This window comes from Heterocephalus glaber, unplaced genomic scaffold (genome assembly GCF_053883595.1).
Source record: "Heterocephalus glaber isolate CG9 unplaced genomic scaffold, H.glaber_assembly_v1.0 deba00001523, whole genome shotgun sequence".
NCBI lineage: Eukaryota > Metazoa > Chordata > Mammalia > Rodentia > Bathyergidae > Heterocephalus > Heterocephalus glaber.
Genome location: NW_028258327.1, coordinates 21,323,196 through 21,344,455, shown reverse-complemented (window position 1 = coordinate 21,344,455; position 21,260 = coordinate 21,323,196).

Here is a 21,260-nt window from a genome sequence, read left to right as displayed (position 1 = left end):
TCCAGATTAACCCAGAACAATGAAGGGAAGGGAATTCTTGGAAATGTAGCTCCAACCTAGCTAAAATTTTACCACATATGCTTGTCAGTTCCTTAGTCATAGATCCTGATAGCCACTCTATGAAGAGATTGGGAAAAATATTTGTTTTACTGGTGAGAAAGGACATACAAATTTTGACAATTCAGTTGATGGCATAGGTCCCAAGTAATGTGGGGAGGGTGGAGCCAAGACCAGAAACTTCTGGTTCCCAGCCTTGTGTTCTTCCAACCCTTCCTACCATTGCCTGTAGGGAAGAGTAAGACTCTCTCATTGCTATGAAACTATTTATGTAGAGGTGGTACATCATGTTTCCCATTTCACCTAGATGAAATTCATACTTAAGTCTCACAATCTTTGGCCCAATAAAGGTAGGAGGGCCATATAATTCAATGAGGAGAAGAAATGATTTAATTTTAAAATGATCAGTCCTGTTTTTCTTGATTCTCTCTTTCTCTTCTCCTTGATTTTCTTCTCCAATAATTTCAAGGAATCCTATTTCAGGACGGATCTGTATTATTTGTCTGGATGGGTAGGTTTCTGTGTTTAGTCTCTTTAGATGTACTTATCCCATTGCAGCTAGATCATGCACTCTTATTTCAGATGGGCAAAGTCAAATTTCACTACAGAATTCATTATGGGTATAAACATGAAACAAGGAGGTGAAAGTAGTGAGTTTATTTACAATAAAGGTAAGCCTCAGTAATTGAGAGTTAAAGCCATACAGTTGGTCTAAGAAGAACTCATCATTGTCAACAAAGGGTAAAATCCACAGCATACATTCTTGGAGCCATATTTTAGGTTAATTTGGTATTAATTACTGATCTCCTATAGAAGGTTAAATAAAAAAACTATTTAATTTCCCTGTATCTTTGCCTCATTTTATGTGAAATGGAACTAAATTTTTATTCACTACTTTTTACACAATCATAAGTAGAAAATTAATAAAGTTAGTGATATAACACCCAGGATGAAATAACAAGTCATTGCTGAAAGACCCTAGTTAGCAAGACAGACTCCATATTTCTGCTTGACCCACCTGCCTGCCCTTTAGATGAACTCAGAAGGAGGAAGCTTAAAAACCTCTTCCCCTTAGAAAGTCTCTTTAGAAATAACAATTAATCAACTATTGTTTTACAAATGTTCTAACAGCAGGACATTTTGCTTCTGTACCTTTTGCTTGCTTTACTAGTTCTATCCCATAGTGGAGCCTGGAAACTGTTGGCCTCAAAGGTGTATAAAACATGTTTGTCTTCCCCCAGTGGAGGCTCAAGTCTGATGCTCACTGCTCCTGCTCAGCTCGGGTCCCAGCCGGTAATAAACTCCTGTGTGGATTTAATATCGGTCTCTGGTTGGTTCTTTCTCACTGGGTGCAACAGTTACCTGTAAATTCAATCTTATGTTTAATCAAGGCTTCCAATCAAGATTTTTGGTACTGAATAAGGTAAGTCTTTAAAGTGTTGAGAATAAATCCAATTGCATCTGCAGCATTTTCACTTACTGAAACCACTTCACATCACTTTTTTGACTTAATAATCAATAAGTCATGGGAAAAGTGGCAATTTAAATGATACTCTTACAAATTTTGAAAAATGTATCCACATTTGATTTTTTTATATGTGTGATTCATCTTTCTTGAACCCTATGGAAAATTTATAGCACAGTGCTTAAAACATAGGGTATTTTTTATAAATATTAATTTCCTTTTCTATTCATTAACCTGAACAATATTTCTTTGCAATCAATAAAATATTTATCCCAGTTCAAATCATAGAGATTCTTCTGGAGTTAAAAGTTATCATATTGTTGAAACTAAATTTTCTCTTTAATTCACAACTAAAGTGTTTATTTATAAATGCATACATGTATGAACTGATATATCTAATGCTGGGAGAAAGAAATTAAGAAATATATTTACTCTGTACTCTTAGGGACTATATTTTCAAAGAGTTGGGTTTTCTTATTCTAATTTAACTGTCAATTTGGTTGATTTTTGTTCTGGATCCAACTTTTCAGAGGACAAAATATCCAATTTTATTGTTTTCCTAGTTTAGCAGATATATCTGGCCCTAAGTGTGAAGGATGCAGAAATCTTATTAAAGGTACTAAAACTGTGCTTGTATTCTCCTTCTTGGCATGCGGATGCCAACCCAGACACTTCATTAGCTACCCAAGGACCCATTTTACTGTCTAGAGAAAGAACTCACCTTTCCCACATGTTTATTTCTCATTTGAATCACAAAATACTCTTCCTAATGAAAAGAAAAAAGAAAGAGCACCAGCAGTCTAATTGTATGATAGAGATTGTGGCATTTACCCAAATGGAAAAATTGAGGTCTGGTTTGGAGAAAAGGCAATGATAGGTTAATTCTTAGACAGAGAGCTCTGTAGCCTGTTGATTTACTACTAGTGGAGGCATAACAAATTAAACAATTATGTCATCTCATACTTCCCTCAAAGCTCTTCCACTTCCATTAGAAATGGCAGAGCTGAAGAATGTCTGCAGAAACCACCAGAAAGGTTCAATGATGTGGTATGACCAAAGGCAGTGTGGCCCGGTAAAGAAAAGTCTACCTGAGCTAGGAGGCCTAACTTGACTTCTGAGAGTTGAAATGGGGAGAGACAATGAAAAGGTCAATGATGGGGAAATGAGCAATGATTTCAGAGGCAGAATGAATTTATTATAATTAGACAAAGAAAACATTGGAAAGTACCTTTGCTTGAGAATATTGAGTTAAAGTGCTGACTGTGGCAAATAAGAATCTCTAGTTTCTTTTCACCTCCAGATCATTTGATTCTCCAGATCAACCAGCTACTGGGTCTGAATCCAACATTCAAAATTACATTTATTGCTTTCCTTTTCTTATCACTTAGTCATCTCTCCCTTATATTTTTCATGAATACCCAGAGGTAAGGGCTTGTAACTGAGAAAAAAACTAGACAAGCCCTGTGGCTTCACTCACTTTTAGTTGACTGTTAAATTTACTAATTTTTGGAGTTCACACAGCTAAGCAATATAAGTTTGCCCCTACCTTTGCCATACATGTCACCTCTGACCTGTGGGTTATGATGATAATGGTTGCTGAGGTTACTTTTCAAGATACCAAAACCCATTTTTGCTGACAGGACTGACTTGTGTGAAAAAACTTAGCATTTCTGCCTCCATGTTGTATCTGTTTCTTTTGCTACTTTAACCTTTGGTGGCTCAGTTCTGCATGCAGACATGTTATCCTTTTAAGAAATGTTTGTTCAGGATGGATAGTACAAGAGGTAGAATAAAATTATCATAGTTGGACAAAGAAAAGTTTGGAAGGTACTTTTGCTTGAGGTTTTGATGAAGAGTGACATGAGAGTACAAGACTGATCTGCTCTGGTGCTGCCACTCCCGGCCCAGAGGTAGGGGCTTCTGAGCCATGGCCCCACCACTCTCAGCCCAGAGGAAGGGGCTTCTGAGCCACCATCCCACCCCTCCTGGCTTAGAGAAAGGGGCTTCTGGGCCACTGTCCTGTCCCGCTGATCTCAGCCCAGAAGAAGGGGCTTCTGAGCTGCCATCCCACCACTCATGGCTTAGAGGAAGGGACTTCTGAGTTGCTGTCCATCCCACCAACCTCAGCCCAGAGGAAGGGGCTTCTGAGCCACTGTCCCACTGCTCCCGGCCCAGAGGAAGGAGCTTACAGGCTTCTGTCCATCACTCTGCTCCCGGCCCAGAGGTAGAGGTTTCTGGGCCACCATCCATCCTGCCATTCCCAACCCACAGTAAGGGGCTTCTGAGCCGCTGTTCCAGTTCTCCCAGCTCAGAGGGGTTGAGCTGCATAGGTGTCTACAGCACTCCCCCATCTGGGTCAAAAAGAGAAGATAGAAAATAAGTCTCAAAACCAGACTTCCAGATCACCTAAATCAACCCCAAAGGGAAATGAGATGGAACACTCTGATACTCAACCAACTGGACTCCCTGAACTGGCAACAAAAGAGGATCTGGAAAAAATGAAATTAGAAATAATTTCTCAGATAACAGCAGAGATTATGCTCCTAGAGCAAGACATGATTAATAAATCTAGAGAGGAGCTGAGGAACTTGATGGAAACTCAACATAGGAAACAAATGGAATCCATAAAACAGATGCAAATAGATTTCCAGGAGATGAGAAACTCAATTGAAAGTCTACACAGCAGAATGAGCCAATGTGAGGACAGAATTTCAGATAGGGAAGATAAGATTGCAATTAAGGACCAGGAAAAGAAAAATTGCTTCAAAATTGTAAGGGAACATGAGAAATCAATCCAGCAGCTGCTAGACAATGCAAAGAAAAGTAACATAAGACTGATTGGACTCAAAGAAGAAACAGGAGAGAGTGCAGACAACATAAAAAAACTTCACAGAAATAATGGCAGAAAACTCCCAAGCAGTGGGAAAAGAACTTGACATACAGATAAGTGAGGCATATAGGACTTCAAATAGCCTTGAAAAAAAATCTACACATAGGCATATAATTGTTAAGATTCTAGAAACTCAACAAAAGAAAAAGTTCTACAAGCAGTTAGAGAAAAGAAACAAATCACATACAAAGGAAAGCCCATCAGAATCACAGCAGACTTCTCAACATAAACCATCAAGGCAAGAAGAGCTTAGAGTGACATATTCCAAGCCCCAAAAGAAAACAGCCTCCAACCCAGATTGATGTACCCTGCAAAACTATCTTTCAAAATTGATGGGGAAATAAGATACTTTCATGACAAAGAGCACCTGAGGAACTTCATGAAAACCAAACCAGCACTCCATAAAAAATTTAGACAATATCCTAGGAACAGACAATGAGAATCATAACCCCAGGAAGCAAAGCAGAATGAACCCATCTGGCATGACAAGAAATTAAACGTAAAGGGGGAGAACACAACAGAAAGAAAAAGTCATGGCAATGACAAGTCAATATGTTTCAGTTATAACCATCAATGTTAATGATCTCAATTCACCAATCAAAAGAAATAGACTGGCAGAATGGGTCAAGAAGCAAAATCCAACAATATGCTGCATACAAGAAACAATGCAAAATGAAACTCATAGACTGAAAGTTAAAGGGTGGAAAACAATACACCATGAGACAGGAACCCCCCCCAAAAAGCATGAGTAGCTATCCTCTTTGCAGATCAAGTGGATTTCAAACCAACACTGATTAAGAGAGACAAAGAGGGACACTACATACTTGTAAAGGGAATAATCCAACAGAAAGAGATGACAATCATAATTATCTGCACCAAACACTGGTGCACCCAACTATATAAAACAAGTAGTGATGGACATAAAAGTCATATATGCACTAATACAGTTGTAGTGGGAGACCTCAACACCCTGCTGTCACAAATAGATAGATTGACCAGACAAAAACAAGCAATGAAATAGTAGAATTGAATCAAACTCTTGAACAAATGAACTTAACAGATGTTTACAGAGTCTTCCACCCCACAAAATCAGAATAAATATTCTTCTCAGCTGCACATGGGTCATTCTCAAATATACACCACATACTCACACATAGAACATGTTTAAGTAAGTGCAAAGGAATTTAAGTTATCCCCTGTATGTTATCACACCATAGTGCGATGAAATTGGAGATCCATAGAAATAGAAACTGGAAAAATTTCATAAACACATGGTAATTGAACAACACACTTCTGAATAACCAATGGGTCACAGAGGAATTTAAATTAGAAATCAGACAGTTCCTTCAATTAAATGACAATGAAAATACAACATATCAGAATCTATGGGACAGAATGAAAGCAGTCTTATGAGGGAAATTCATAGCAGTGAATATTCATACTAGGAAAACAGAACAAGCCCAATTAAACAAGCTGATGCTGAACTTCAAGCTTCTAGAAAAGAAGAGTAGGACAAACCCAAAGCCCATAGAAAGGAGGAAATTATAAAGACCAGGGCAGAAATCAATGCAATGGAGACTAAGAGGACAATACAAAAAATCAAAGAAGCCAAGAGTTGGTTCTTCGAAAGAACAAACAAAATTGACAAACCCTTAGCCAACCTTATCAGAAAAAAGGAAAGAAAAGGCCCAAATCCATGCAATTAGGAATAAAAAGGGTGAAATGACAACAGACCCAGCAGAAATCCAGAGGATCATCAATACCTACTTCCAGAATCTATACACCAATAAGATGGACAACACAGAAGAAATGGACAAATTCTTAGATACGTATGAATTACCAAAGTTGGACGAAGAAGACCTAAAAATTCTAAACAACCCAATATCAACCAATGAAATTGTAAACATAATGAAAAACTTATCAACTAAGAAAATCCTAGGCCCTGATGGCTTCACTGCTGAATTCTGTAAGACATTTAGAGGGGAACTATTGCCACTACTGTTTAAACTCTTCAATGAGATTGAAAGGGAAGCAATACTCCCAAATTCATTCCTGGAAGCAAGCATCACTTTGATCCCCAAAGCAGAGAAAGACCCAACCGAAAAGGAGAACTATAGGCCAATCTCACTAATGAACATAGATGCAAAAATCCTTAATAAGGTACTGGCAAATAGAATGCAGAAGATCATTAAGAAGATCTTACACCCTGATCAAGTGAGATTCATCCCAGGGATGCAGGGATGGTTCAACATACTCAAATCAATCAAAGTAATGCACTATATCAATAGAGCCAAGGACAAAAACCATATGATTATCTCCATAGACACAGGAAAAGCATTTGAAAAACTCCAACATGCATTTACGATAAAAATGCTACAAAAAATTGGAATAGATGGTCTCTACCTCAGAATGGTAAAAGCCATCTATGAAAAACCAACAGCCAGTCTCATACTAAATCATCAAAAACTGAAATCCTCCACACCGAACTCAGGAACAAGACATGGATGTCCACTATCACCACTCTTGTTTAATATAGCTTTGGAAACATTAGTCATGGCAATTAGACAAGAGAAGGAAATAAAAGGAATAAAGATAGAAAATGAAGGAGTCAAATTGTCATTATTTGCAGATGACATGATACTCTATATAGAAGACCCCAAGATCTCCACCAAATATCTTCTACACTTAATAAGCTAATTCAGTAAAGTAGCCAGTTACAAGGTCAACACAGAAAAAGCAATAGCTTTCCTCTACACGAATAACAGAATCAGTGAGAGAGAAATAGGGCAAACAATTCCTTTCACAATAGCATCCTAAAAACTGAAATACCTGGGAATCAACCTAATGAAAGACATCAAAGACCTCTTCTCTGAAAACTATAGCACTCTGAAAAGAGAGATTGAAGCTGATATGAGAAAATGGACAGGCATCTCCTGGTCCTGGGTAGGAAGAATTAATATAGTGAAAATGGCCATACTTCCAAAACTGCTATGTAGAGTCAATGCAATTCCAAATGAAATCCTAGCACCATACTTCATGGACCTTGAGAAAACAATCCAAAAATTGATTTGGAACTAGAAGAGACCTAGAATAGCAAAAGCTATTCTAGGCAACACAGACATGGCAGGGGGTATCAAAATCCTTAATTTGAAACTACAGTACAAAGCTATTGTGATAAAAACAGCATGGTACTGTCAAAGAAACAGACCTGAGGACTACTGGAACAGACTAGAAGATACAGAAACAACTCCAGACACACTCAGCCACCTCATCTTGAAAAAGGAGTCAAACACCCTCACCAGAGGAAAGGTATCCTCTTTAATAAATGGTGCTGCAAAAATTGGATTTCAACTTGCCAAAGATTAAATCTAGACCTATATCTCTCACCATGCACTAAACTAAAATTGAAATAGATTAAAGATCTAAATATTAAAAAAGAAATGCTGAACCGGCTGGAACAGAGGTTAGGTAGAACTCTTGAAGACACTGGTGCAGGAAAAAATTTTATGTACAAAACCTCAGTTGCCCGTGAATTAGCACAAACAATCAAGTGGGATCTCTTCTTATTAAAAAGCTTCTGCACAGCAAGAGAAACCACCAGCAGTGTGAAGAGACAACCCACAATCTGGGAAAAAATCTTCACCTGCTCTTCCTCAGACAAAGGTCTACTATCCCGAATCTATAAAGAACTTAACAAAATCAGACCTCCCAAATTTAAAAGCCCAATCTGAAAATGGTCATCTGAAATGAACAGACATTTCTCAGACAAAGAATTAGAAATAGCAAATAAATATATGAGAAAATATTCAATATCACTTGTCATTCTAGAGATGCAAATGAAAACACTGCTGAGATTCCACCTCACTCCAGAAAGAATAGCTGCTATCATGAAATCAACCAATAGCAAATGCTGGCAGGGCTCTGGGAAAAAAAGGAACCCTGCTCCACTGCTGGTGGGAGTGTAGACTGGAGCAACCACTGTGGAAATCATTATAGAGATACCTCAAAGTACTAGGACTGGAAGTCCCATTTTACACAGCTCTTCCCATGCTGGGGATCTTCCCCAAAGAATTAAAAGAATCATACCACAGTGATATATGTGCACCCATGTTCATAGCAGCACAATTTGTAATAGCTAAAACTTGAAAACAGCCCAAATGCCCATCAACTGGAGACTGGATAAAGAAAATGTTTTTTATTTTATAAAATGAACTACTACTCACCCATAAAAAATTAAGAAATTAGAGACATTTATAGCTAAATGGATACACATTGAGTTGATACTCTTAAGTGAAATAAATAGGACACACATGTATAAATATGGAATAGTTTCTCTGGTGTGAGAAACTGAAAGTGTAAATAAGGACTAAAATGTATAATAGATAATGTGAAATAGGAAGAAAAGGGGCAAAAGGTAGGGGAGGTGGGAGTGGTAGGGGAAAGGAAAGAAAGGAATGAAATTAATATGACAAAATGGAAACAAAATCTTTGTAAATAGGGAGGGATGGAAGGGTTGAAGGGAACGCTGGGCAAGGGTGAAAAACAAGAACCAAGAGAGATTATGTAAAGGTGCAAATTTCCAATGATGAATGTCATTTTATTGTATACCTAAAATGTACCAATGATAAGAATGAATAATTGATAATGAGAAACAGGAAGAAAAGGTCCAAAGGGGTAGGGATAGTGGGAGGGTCAGGGGAAAGGAAAGAAGGGAAAGAAAAAATGATGAGAAATGGTAAAAAGTGTAAACAAAGTCTTTGTAAATGGTGAAGGGTGGAGGGGGTGAAGGGAGGGCTAGGAATGGGGAAAAAAGAAGAACCAAGATCCATCATGTAAAGTTACAAGTTCCCAACGAGAAATGCAAATGTGTTGTATACCTTAAATGTACCAATAAAAGAATTTAAGAAAAAAAAAAAGACTGATCTGCCCTCAATTTACCTAATTTCTTTCTTCTTGCTTTAAGGCTGAGGACACCAATATGAGAGTAAGTAAGGTATTTTCAAGATTTACAGGGACATCAAGACCTTGTGATCACGTGTGTAACTATCAGCAGGTTTCACAACTTTCCACTCCAGACTACCAGAGCACTGCCTAGTTTTCAGTCATCACTCTTCTCCTCCCTTCCTTTCCCATGGCTAAGGACGAATGGAGCTCAAAATTCATGCTGAGTGAAGATGAATCCCCCCCACGGTATTAGCTCACAATTTTGTCATTTTACTGGCATTCTGAATAACTGTTTTTTCTTACCTCCAACACTTGGCCTTTCAAATAGTGAATAAATGGACTTGGATTTGTATCAGGCTTTTTTCCTCTTGTTCTTAGCGATATCCCTAATGTCTAGTGACATATAAAAGACATTTCACAGTATGTACTGCATAACCTTGTGGTCTCAGCATCCTCCCATCCAATTACCCACACAAAGCTGTGGTATGTTTCTGGAGATCTCCTGAGGCTTTACACCTTTCTGTACATTTTTACTTTCTTCACACTAAATGTGGCTGCCATCAGCTTCCCCTGAGTTGAGTATTTCACTATCTCACCTTTGAATTGTTGCAATTGCCTTTTAACTATTTATTTCTTTTCTGACTAATGTTTTTATTTTATTAATTTTTCTGGAACACCATTTTAAGCATAAGACTTTCCTGCACAAAGGATGACTCCTTGCTACTTACCATTTAAATTGCCCCAACTCTTTTATTGGGTTTACTTTCTTCTTTTAAAAAATGGTGTAATTGAATGAGATAATCTACAAATTACTCACAGAACAACTCATAATTTTTTCAGGAGAAGATCTTGAAAATGTCTAGCTGATCATCTTGAGTGAGAGAAATGGGACACATGGTCTGAGGCACTTCTCTATGAAGGCATGGTTCACAACAGAGTAAGTGAACACATACGTAAGTGTCTGTGTCTTTGACTTTATTGTTTCTGCTAGAACAACACTGAAAGCTCTGCAGGGCAGGTGGTGGTGTTGAGAACGTGGCAGATGGGACTTATATGTGTGGGTGTCCTGACAAGCATCTGAGAAACCAGTGCGCTTTAGTTTATGGCTGGGATAGCTGTAAGGATACAATCGACCATCACTCAATTATTAAGGCACACAATTTGAATGTTACATTATAATTTCAAGTAGTTATATTTGTATTTTGTAAATAGGGAATAAAAAGTCTTCACTATTTTTGTGGTATTTGCTAAATGACTTCCCCCCCCCATTAACTTTATTGGTACATTTTAGGTATAAAATACAGTTACATTCATCATAGGGATCTTATACCATTATATAAGTCTCTTGGTTCTTATTTATTTTCCCCTTCCCTTGCCCTCCCTTCACCCCCTCCACCCTTCCCTATTTGCAAAGACCTTGTTTCCATTTTTTTCCTCTTCTCATATTTTTTCCTTTCCCTTTTTCCCCTTCCCCTACCCCTCCCAATTCCCCTGCTCTTTTAGACCTTTTCTTTCTGTTACACAATATCAGTTATACATTTTTAAAATTACAATATTAAGATCTAGGAGAAATTACCACAGATTTTACAGAATTTAAAAGGATATAGAAAGTATATTACAAAATCTTTTTTGAAATAAATTTGACAACTTCTAAGAAGTAACTTAGAAGACAAATTAATGAAACTAACTCTGGAGGAAATATAAAATTTGAATAGCACCTATTAAAGAAAGTATATTCCTAGCTTGAAAACCTACCTATATGACAACAGCAGGCTCATATACATTTTAACTGATAATTTATATCAAACAATTAAAGCAGAAAAAAGAAGGAACACTTCTTCCCTCATTTTAGGAACTCAACATTGTGCTAATCCTTAAACTGGATAAAGATAATAGAAGAAAAAAGTATGAACAGAGATAGAAATTTGTTTAACAAAACAAACTATTGGAAGTCAGATCTGGCAGTATGTAGAAAGTGGTTTTATTATAGGGATGGCAGTGTTGGTTCAGCATTGGAATATCCACCCCCAAAAGTCATCATTTTAACAGAGGAAAGGAGAAAGCCATATGATCCTGTCACTAGTTGGAGAAAGAGTATTGGACTAAATTCTACAGCTGTTCATGGTAAAAGCTATGAGGAGACTAGAAGTAGAACAGAACCTTCTCAACAGATTAAAGACATGTACTCCATACTTCCAACAAAAAGTCCTTCTATGAGTGGAGATGATACAATGCTTTCTCCCTAAAGTGGGGAACAAGGGCATATATGCCTACTCTTCATCTGTCCATCAGACTTTGAAACATAGGTCTACATCAAAATAGTCTGGCAATAAAATGACACAACTAGGCTAGGATTGTCACGGCAGAAGCAAAATCTTTATATGTAGATGAAATGATCATCTACAGAGAAAATACTAAGAAATGTCTAGGAGCCCCTAGAACTTGTATTTGAATTTAGCAGGATTAGAAAACACAAGGTATATATAAAAATTGAGGTCTGTGTATACTTGCTATAAATGAAGAACTGGATATTGAAATTTAAAAGTTATGTAGGAGTACAAAGGACCCAGAAAAGCCAAAAACAAAAACAAAAACAGTGTTGGAAGACATTTAGCACCCAATTTTAAGACTTCTTCTAAAGCTACAGTAATCAAGGCAGTGTTGGTGTAAGGAAAGAGATATAGATCTTTGGAATAAAACAGAGAATCTAGAAATAGAACCACACATATATGGTCCACTGAGTTTTGAAAGATTATTTAACATTGGCATTTTATAGAATATAAGCTCAATTCAAGAGCCCAGGAAGAGATAGTGTCTTCAGCAAATGGCATTGGAACACGTGGTATCCATATATAAAAAATTAACCTCAACCCTTTTTTTCCATACATGAAAATAACTTGAAGGGATCTATGAACCTAAATAAGAAAGCCTAAATGTATAAAACTTTAAGAAGAAATTATAAGGGAAAATATTTATGAATTCAGGGTAGGCAAGAACTACCTAGGATACAAAAGACATGATGTATAAAAGAAAAAAATTGATAAATGAGATTCCATCAAAATTTAGAATGTTAAATGACATCATTAGAATGAAAAGTAGTCCTTAAACAGAACATATTTACAATTCATACAACCTATGACCCGAATATATAAAGAATTCTTAGAGCTCATCGATAGACAACCCAATTAAAAAGTAGATATAAGAAGATGATAGCCAGTATAGCACAAGGAATGGTGTGCAGCTCTAGAATCAGAAAAATACTAATCAGTACAATAATAAGATTGAATTATACACTCATTAGGGAGATGAAGTTAAAAGTTTTAAAAGCCTTGTCATGACTTTTTCTTTTTGTTGGATTCTCCCCCTGTGGATTTATTTTGTCTCGCCCAATGGATTCATTCTGCTGGGTTTCCTGGGGTTGTGATCCTCATTGTCTTTTCCTAGGGTATTGTCTAAAATTTTCTGGAGTGCTGGTTTGGTATTCATGAAGTTCCTGAGGTGCTCTTTATCACGAAAGTATCTTATTTCTCCATCAATTTTGAAAGATAATTTTGCAGGGTACATCAGTCTGGGTTGGAGGCTGTTTTCCTTCAGGGCTTGAAATACATCACTCCAAGCTCTTCTTGCCTTCAGGGTTTGCATTGAGAAGTCTGCTGTGATTCTGATGGGCTTTCCTTTGTATGTGCTTTGTTTCTTTTCTCTCACTGCTTGTAGAATTATTTTCTTCTGTTGGATTTCTGGAATCCTAACTATTATATGCCTATGTATAGATTTTTTTTGATTAAGGCTAGCTGGAGTCCTATATGCCTCACTTATCTATATGTCAAGTTCTTTTCCCCTGCTTGGGAAGTTTTCTGCCATCACTTCTGTGAAGAGTTTTTTTTATGTCAACTGCACTCTCTCCTGTGTCTTCATTGACTCCAGTCAGTCCTATGTTGTTCTTCTTTGCATCATCTATCAGCTGCTGGATTGATTTCTTATGGTCCCTTACAACTTTGAACCAATTTTTCTTTTCCTGGTCACTAATTGCAATCTTATCTTTTATATCTGAAATTCTGTCCTCACATTGGCTCATTCTGCTGTGTAGACTTGCAATGGAGTTTTTAATCTCCTGGAAATCTGTTTGCATCTGTTTTATGGATTCCATTTGTTTCCTATGTTGGGATTCCAACATGTTCCTCAGATCCTCTATTTTTTTATCTGGGTCCTCTCTAGATTTATTAATCATGTCTTGCACCATGACCAAAATCTTTGCTGTTATCTGAGTAATTATTTCTGATTTCATTTTTCCCAGATCCTCTTTTGTTGCCAGTTCAGAGAGTCCAGGTGGTTGAGTATCAGAGTGTTCCATCTTGTTTCCCTTTGGGGTTGCTGTAGGTGATCTGGAAGTCTGTTTTTGAGGCTTGTTTATGTGCCTTCTCATTTCCACGGTGGGGGAGGGGTGCTTCTGGCGCCAACACGTCTCACCTTCTCTGCCCTAGGAACTTGAGATGGCAGCCAGGGAGCTTCCTTCCAGGTGCTGGAACCGGCTCACCTTCCTGGCCTTAGGAGCCTGGGATGTCGGGGGGGGGAGCTTCCTTCTGGGTGCTGGGACAGGCTGAGCTTCTCTGCCCTAGGAACCTGGGATGGAGGAGGGGAGCTTCCTTCTGGGGTGCTGGGACAGGCTGAGCTTCACTGCCCTAGGAGGCTGGGATGGGGCCAGGGGAGCTTCCTTCAGGGTGCTTGAACTGGCTCACCTTCTTGGCTCTAGGAGCCTGTGATGGCAGCGGGGGAGCTTCCTTCTGGGTCAAGTAAACTTAAACTTGACTCTTAAATTCCTATATTTGCTAAATGACTTCTAAGGTTTCTTTTTTGGGGACTTCAGTGGTCAAATCCAGTGCCTCCCATATGCTAGCCAAGTGCTCTACCACTGAGCTATACTCCCAGCCCCATTAAATTTTTTTTAAAACAATTAGAGGGAGATCTTATTATCTTGCCTGGGCTGTCCTTGAACTACTGATGTGAAGTGATCCTCCTGCCTCCATTGCCTAAGTTTCTGCAACTACAGGTGCATACCTGTGCACCTGGCTCAAACAAGTTTTCCAAGTTATAAAAAAAGAATGTGAAGAGAACAGAATGTGAAGAGAATTCAGTAAAATTTTCTGTAGTTTATATTTGAAATTAATCTAATAAGGCTGTCACATAGCTTCCAGTGGTGAGGGAAAAGTTACTGAGGAATTTGCAAGCAGAACTAATTTGTAGCTCATTCTGAACTATCACTGAAGAATGGGTAATACAAGTGTCCACTCAAGTTTCTATATTACACTAGACCTCATTTTCGGGGTAGGGGTTATCCTCAGAACTAATTACATCTGGGGGACTCAGGTTCAGGGACCACCACGACTGACTGCCACATAGTATTCCTATAGTTACATTGATTTATTTTCCCAGGATTTCCAACATGATTTTCTATTCCAGCCCAAATACACTTTGGGCTGAACTCTCTGTTTCTCCAAAACTAGGCAAAAACTGAATGTAAAAGTGATTTAGTGAGAGAACCCTGGGGCAGGGAGTCAGAAGAAACCTCACCAAACTGCCATCAATCTAAACATCAACTCTTTTTAAAAAATTAATTTTATTGGTACCTAGGTATATAATATAATGACATTCATGATTGGAAATTTGTACCTTTACATGATCTATCTTGGTTCTTAATTTTTCCCCCTTCCCCTGCCCTCCCTTCAAGCCCCCCACTCCTGCCTTTTTACAAAGACTTTGTTACCATTTTTTCCTTTTCTCATGTTAATTTCATTCTCTGCTTTCCTTTCCCCAACCCTTCCCTCTTCCCTTTACCCTTTGGACCATTTCTTCCTATTTCACATTATCTGTTATACATTTTGATCCTTATTTACACTTTCAGTTTCTCATACCAGAGAAAGTATTTGGTATTTACACATGTGTGTCCTATTTATTTCACTTAAGAGTATCACCTCAATGTGCATCCATTTAGCTATAAATGTCTCTAATTTCTCCTTTATGGCTGAGTCATACTCCATTTAAAAATAAAACACATTTTCTTTATCCAGTTTCCATGAGTTGGACAATTGGGCTGTTTCCAACTTTTAGCTATTACAAACTGTGCCACTATGAACATGGGTGCACATATATTGCTGTGGTATGATTCTTTTAATACTTTTGGGAAGATACCTACCAAAGGAATAGCTGGGTCAAATGGGACCTCTAATCCTAATTTTCTGAGGTATCTCCATATTGATTTCCACATTGGTTGCACCAATCTACACTCCCATCAATACTGAAGAAGGGTTCCTTTCTTCCCACAACCCCACCAGCATTTGTTGTTGGTTGATTTCTTGATAGCAGCCATTCTTTCTGGATGAGGTGGAATCTCAGTGTTGTTTTCAGCTGCATCGCTCAAATGAAAAGTGATGTTGAACATGTTTTCATATGTTTATTCCCTGCTTTTACTTCTTTGTCTAAGAAACATCTGTTCATTTCAGGTGCCCATTTATGAATTGGGTCTTTATATTTGGCGGGGTCTGTGTTTTTTTTTGGTTCTCTATATATTCTAGACAATAGACTCTTTTTTTTTGCTTAAATTCTTTTATTGGTACATTTTAGGTATACAACACATTTACATTTCTTATTGGGAACTTGTACCTTTACATGATGCATCTTGGTTCTTATTCTTTCCCCATTTGTAGCCCTCCCTTCACCCCTTCCACTCTTCCATATTTACAAAGAATTTATTTACATTTTTTCCATTTCTCATCATTTTTTCTTTCCCTTCTTTCCTTTCCCCTGACCCTCCCACTATCCCTACCCCTTTGGACCTTTTCTTCCTGTTTCTCATTATCAATTATTCATTCTTATCATTGGTACATTTTAGGTATACAATAAAATGACATTCATCATTGGAAATTTGCACCTTTACATAATCTCTCTTAGTTCTTATTTTTCACAATTGCCCAGTGCTCCCTTCAACCCATCCATGCCTCCCTGTTTACAAAGATTTTGTTTCCATTTTGTCATATTAATTTCATTCCTTTCTTTCCTTTCCCCTACCACTCCCACCTCCCCCTACCCTTTGCCCCTTTTCTTCCTATTTCACATTATCTATTATACATTTTAGTCCTTATTTACACTTTCAGTTTCTCACACCAGAGAAACTATTCCATATTTATACATGTGTGTCCTATTTATTTCACTTAAGAGTATCAACTCAATGTGTATCCATTTAGCTATAAATGTCTCTAATTTCTTAATTTTTTATGGGTGAGTAGTAGTTCATTTTATAAAATAAAAAACATTTTCTTTATCCAGTCTCCAGTTGATGGGCATTTGGGCTGTTTTCAAGTTTTAGCTATTACAAATTGTGCTGCTATGAACATGGGTGCACATATATCACTGTGGTATGATTCTTTTAATTCTTTGGGGAAGATCCCCAGCATGGGAAGAGCTGTGTAAAATGGGACTTCCAGTCCTAGTACTTTGAGGTATCTCTATAATGATTTCCACAGTGGTTGCTCCAGTCTACACTCCCACCAGCAGTGGAGCAGGGTTCCTTTTTTTCCCAGAGCCCTGCCAGCATTTGCTATTGGTTGATTTCATGATAGCAGCTATTCTTTCTGGAGTGAGGTGGAATCTCAGCAGTGTTTTCATTTGCATCTCTAGAATGACAAGTGATATTGAATATTTTCTCATATATTTATTTGCTATTTCTAATTCTTTGTCTGAGAAATGTCTGTTCATTTCAGATGACCATTTTCAGATTGGGCTTTTAAATTTGGGAGGTCTGATTTTGTTAAGTTCTTTATAGATTCGGGATAGTAGACCTTTGTCTGAGGAAGAGCAGGTGAAGATTTTTTCCCAGATTGTGGGTTGTCTCTTCACACTGCTGGTGGTTTCTCTTGCTGTGCAGAAGCTTTTTAATAAGAAGAGATCCCACTTGATTGTTTGTGCTAATTCACGGGCAACTGAGGTTTTGTACATAAAATTTTTTCCTGCACCAGTGTCTTCAAGAGTTCTACCTAACCTCTGTTCCAGCCGGTTCAGCATTTCTTTTTTAATATTTAGATCTTTAATCTATTTCAATTTTAGTTTAGTGCATGGTGAGAGATATAGGTCTAGATTTAATCTTTGGCAAGTTGAAATCCAATTTTTGCAGCACCATTTATTAAAGAGGATACCTTTCCTCTGGTGAGGGTGTTTGACTCCTTTTTCAAGATGAGGTGGCTGAGTGTGTCTGGAGTTGTTTCTGTATCTTCTAGTCTGTTCCAGTAGTCCTCAGGTCTGTTTCTTTGACAGTACCATGCTGTTTTTATCACAATAGCTTTGTACTGTAGTTTCAAATTAAGGATTTTGATACCCCCTGCCATGTCTGTGTTGCCTAGAATAGCTTTTGCTATTCTAGGTCTCTTCTAGTTCCAAATCAATTTTTGGATTGTTTTCTCAAGGTCCATGAAGTATGGTGCTAGGATTTCATTTGGAATTGCATTGACTCTACATAGCAGTTTTGGAAGTATGGCCATTTTCACTATATTAATTCTTCCTACCCAGGACCAGGAGATGCCTGTCCATTTTCTCATATCAGCTTCAATCTCTCTTTTCAGAGTGCTATAGTTTTCAGAGAAGAGGTCTTTGATGTCTTTCATTAGGTTGATTCCCAGGTATTTCAGTTTTTAGGATGCTATTGTGAAAGGAATTGTTTGCCCTATTTCTCTCTCACTGATTCTGTTATTCGTGTAGAGGAAAGCTATTGCTTTTTCTGTGTTGACCTTGTAACTGGCTACTTTACTGAATTAGCTTATTAAGTGTAGAAGATATTTGGTGGAGATCTTGGGGTCTTCTATATAGAGTATCATGTCATCTGCAAATAATGACAATTTGACTCCTTCATTTTCTATCTTTATTCCTTTTATTTCCTTCTCTTGTCTAATTGCCATGACTAATGTTTCCAAAGCTATATTAAACAAGAGTGGTGATAGTGGACATCCATGTCTTGTTCCTGAGTTCGGTGTGGAGGATTTCAGTTTTTGATGATTTAGTATGAGACTGGCTGTTGGTTTTTCATAGATGGCTTTTACCATTCTGAGGTAGAGACCATCTATTCCAATTTTTTGTAGCATTTTTATCGTAAATGCATGTTGGAGTTTTTCAAATGCTTTTCCTGTGTCTATGGAGATAATCATATGGTTTTTGTCCTTGGCTCTATTGATATAGTGCATTACTTTGATTGATTTGAGTATGTTGAACCATCCCTGCATCCCTGGGATGAATCTCACTTGATCAGGGTGTAAGATCTTCTTAATGATCTTCTGCATTCTATTTGCCAGTACCTTATTAAGGATTTTTGCATCTATGTTCATTAGTGAGATTGGCCTATAGTTCTCCTTTTCGGTTGGGTCTTTCTCTGCTTTGGGGATCAAAGTGATGCTTGCTTCCAGGAATGAATTTGGGAGTATTGCTTCCCTTTCAATCTCATTGAAGAGTTTAAACAGTAGTGGCAATAGTTCCCCTCTAAATGTCTTACAGAATTCAGCAGTGAAGCCATCAGGGCCTAGGATTTTCTTAGTTGATAAGTTTTTCATTATGTTTACAATTTCATTGGTTGATATTGGGTTGTTTAGAATTTTTAGGTCTTCTTCGTCCAACTTTGGTAATTCATACGTATCTAAGAATTTGTCCATTTCTTCTGTGTTGTCCATCTTATTGGTGTATAGATTCTGGAAGTAGGTATTGATGATCCTCTGGATTTCTGCTGGGTCTGTTGTCATTTCACCCTTTTTATTCCTAATTGCATGGATTTGGGCCTTTTCTTTCCTTTTTTCTGATAAGGTTGGCTAAGGGTTTGTCAATTTTGTTTGTTCTTTCGAAGAACCAACTCTTGGCTTCTTTGATTTTTTGTATTGTCCTCTTAGTCTCCATTGCATTGATTTCTGCCCTGGTCTTTATAATTTCCTCCTTTCTATGGGCTTTGGGTTTGTCCTACTCTTCTTTTCTAGAAGCTTGAAGTTCAGCATCAGCTTGTTTAATTGGGCTTGTTCTGTTTTCCTAGTATGAATATTCACTGCTATGAATTTCCCTCATAAGACTGCTTTCATTGTGTCCCATAGATTCTGGTATGTTGTATTGTCACAGTCATTTAATTGAAGGAACTGTCTCATTTCCTCTTTAGTTTCCTCTGTGACCCTCTGGTTATTCAGAAGTGTGTTGTGCAATTACCATGTTTTTATGAAATTTTTGCAGTTTCTATTTCTATGGATCTCCAATTTCATCACACTCTGGTCTAATAATATACAGGGATAATTTCAATTCCTTTTCAGTTACCTAAACATATTCTATGAGTGAACATGTGGTCGATTTTGGAGAATGACCTGTGTGCAGCTGATAGAATGTGTATTCTGATTTTGTGAGTTGGAACACTCTGTAAACATCTGTTAAACTTATTTGTTCAAGAGTTTGATTGAGTTCTAGTATTTCATTTCTTGTTTTTAGTCTAGTTGAGCTATCTATTTGTGACATTGTGGTATTTTGTTCCCCCACTACTCTTGTATTAGTGCTTATGTGATTTTTCATGTCTGTTAGTATTTGTTTTATATACTTGCATGGTCTAGTGTTTAGTGCATATTTATGATTGTCATCTCTTTCTCTTGGATTGTTCCCTTAACAAGTATGTAGTGTCCTTCTTCATCTCTCTTAATCAGTGTTGGTTTGAAATCCACTTGGTCTGCAAAGAGGATAACTACTTCTGCTCTTTTTGGAATTCCCATCACATGGAGTATTGTTTTCTACTCTTTAATTTTCATTCTATGAGTTTCATTTTGAAGTAAGTGTGTTTCTTGTATGCAGCATATTGTTGGATCTTGCTTCTTTACCCATTCTGCTAGTCTATTTCTTTTGATTTGTGAGTTGACACCATTAACATTGATAGTTATAACTGATATGCATTGAGTTATCATTGTCTTTTTCTTTTTGTCGTATTCTCCCCTTTTGCTTTTAGTTTCTTCTCATGCCCATTGGAGTCATTCTGCTGGGCTTCCTGGAGTTGTGATCCTCATTGTCTTTTCCTATTATTTTGTCTAAATTTTTTGGAGTACTGGTTTGGTATTTATTAAGTTCCTAAGGGGCTCTTTGTCATGAAAGTATCTTATTTCACCATCAATTCTGAAGCATAGTTTGGCAGGGTACATCAATTTGGGTTGGTGGCTGTTTTCCTTTAGGGCTTGAAATATATCATTCCAACCTCTTCTTGCCCTGAGGGTTTGTGTTGTGAAGTCTTCTGTGATTCTGATAGGTTTTCCTTTGAATGTGATTTGTTTCTTTTCTCTAACTGCTTGTAGAACTTTGTTCTTCTGTTGGATTTGTAGAATCTTAATAAATATATGCCTATGTGTACTTTTTTTTGATCGAGACTAATTGGAGTCCTATATGCCTCTCTTATCTGTATGTGAAGTTCTTTTTCCCTGCTTTGGAAGTATTCTTCCATCACTTCTGTGAACAGTTTGTTTTATGTCATCTGCTCTCCTGTTTCTTAATTGACTCTGATCAGTCTCATGTTATTCTTTTTTGCATCATCTAGCAGCTGCTGGATTGATTTCTCATGGTCCCTTACTATTTTAAAGAAATTTTTCTTTTCCTGGTCACTGATTGCAATCTTATCTTCTATGTCTGAAATTCTGTCCTCACATTGGCTCATTCTGCTGCATAGACTTTTGGTAGAGTTTTTCATCTCCTGGAAATCTCTTTGCATCTGTTTTATAGATTCCATTTGTTTCCTATGTTGGGATTCCATCATGTTCCTCAACCTCTCTCTAGATTTATTAACCATGTCTTGTACTATGAGCACAATCTCTGCTGTTATCTGAGAAGTTATTTCTGATTTCATTTTTTCCAGATCCTTTTTAG